This window comes from Arvicanthis niloticus, chromosome 5 (genome assembly GCF_011762505.2).
Source record: "Arvicanthis niloticus isolate mArvNil1 chromosome 5, mArvNil1.pat.X, whole genome shotgun sequence".
Taxonomy (NCBI): domain Eukaryota; kingdom Metazoa; phylum Chordata; class Mammalia; order Rodentia; family Muridae; genus Arvicanthis; species Arvicanthis niloticus.
Genome location: NC_047662.1, coordinates 18,812,287 through 18,814,289, shown reverse-complemented (window position 1 = coordinate 18,814,289; position 2,003 = coordinate 18,812,287).

The window sequence follows — 2,003 nt, the reverse complement described above, 5'->3', positions numbered from 1 at the left end:
TCAGGATGCTGATGGTGCAGGACCACTTTGAGTTCTAGGCCAGCTTGGGCCACACAGTGAGACTGTCTAAAGCAGAAAAGCAGGATTTTTGGTGGTGGTCACTATGGTAGTCGAAGGATTAGTTATACTATCAAAAGCAATTTCAGGAAAACAGGAAGGGACAGTGACTCCCTCCATGGTTAAGCTGTTGGCTGCCTTTAGCTTTCCAGCTTCTTTCCAGCTTCTACTGACTTTCTCAGTACTCATATAGTTATAAATGTTGCTAACACCCCAGAACTAAGTTGCACAGCGATGCTTGGCTGGTACAAACGCATCCTTTCTGTTCACACTGGTCTGCAGTGGCAAGCTGCACTGCTGCCTTCAGGAGACAAGTTCAGTCCTTGTGGTGCCCCAGGCACCATGGGCCAGATTCCCCTCTGACAACCACTCTACGTTTCCATAACAAGTGCTCTCCAAGTAGCTCTTGTACCCCCAGGCACCACCAGGTCTCCAGTGGCTGGCAGCTAAAACGGTTTGTAGGTAGTTTCTGGGCCCTTAACTCTTTAGGACTCAGGCCCTCTGGTAGTTAACTTTGGATCTTCACCCAAAGGCTGCCTGGAGCACCTCAGCACTAGGTTTCTTTGAAGGTAGGATCAGCCCATGGTTACAGGAAAAAAGCCAAATCTGCTATAGAGGGTCACAGAGGCTTGCCTGCAGCCCTGCTAGCAAGGGGAGCAGGGTCAATGAAAGGCTTATACATTCCCCTGCTTTTCAGTCTCCCCACACCATCTAATGGCTGACACACCCATTAACTGGTCTCAGCAGTTTCTCCAGTGAGGGTGGAGGTAGTATTACATAGCCACTTCAAGGGGAAAACGCACTATTCCCCATTCTTTCAACTATGTTTAAAAACAAACCCAAGCACTCTTAACAAAATGAGAGTAGCAGGGGTGTGTGTAACTCCAGAACTCAGGAGACAAGGACAGGAGGAGACACATGCTCTGATCTACACAATACTTTGTATCCAAAAAAAAAAAAAAAAAAAAAAAAAAAAAAAAAAAAAAAAAAAAGCATACAAAATCAACACACACCAAACTAGAAAATTAAAAAATTATAAAAAATGATAATTTAATTTTTAGTATCTTCACTGGGAAAAGGCCCTGTCACTTAATTCTGAGATTATGTCTAAATTATTAACCTAGTACAATGAATCATTTTATTTCATTTTCCATATCTTTTGAGAGACATCTGGATGGGGCCAGCAATGGCTCAGTGGGTAAAGGTGCTTGCATGGTAAGGCTGATTTGAGCTCCACTCCCAGAATCCACTTAAAGGTGGGAAGAGACTTCAGCTGTGAGGGCCGCGGATGTGCTGTGATGGATTCCTTCCCACCCCATACGGGGAGTAGAGGAACCCTAGACAGCTTATCTTCACTCTTGCCCTTGCCTTCCCTCTGGACATAAACACCAATGGCACACACCAGTGACCTCGCTGGTTCCCCAGCTTCCCATCACACTGTCTGACCCTTAACACTGCACATCCACAGCAGACTTGGGATCATCCTTGATGGCAGTATGCTTGACATCAGTGACTCTAGGCATATAGCAAATTGCTAATTACAAACATACTCAGACCTGGGAATGCAGCTCAGCTGCAAACCATTGGCCTAGCATGCTAATGTCTGCAGGCCTCTGCAGGCCGGGAGCTGGATTCCCAGCTTCGGGGAGTGCAGTTCTGAAGGCTCTCTTCAGGCCTGTAACCCTCACTAAGGGAGCCTGGTATTTTTTTTTTAAGATTTATTTATTTTTATATGAGTACCCTGTATCTGTCTTCAGACACACCAGAAGAGGGCATCAGATTCCATTACAAATGGTTGTGAGCCACTATGTGGTTGCTGGGAATTGAACTCAGAACCTCTGGAAGAGCAGTCAATGCTCTTAACCTCTGAGCCATCTCTCCAGCTCCGAGCCTGGTATTTTTAAGTCTGCTGCTGGGACAGATGCCTTATACAAGACTGACCAGCC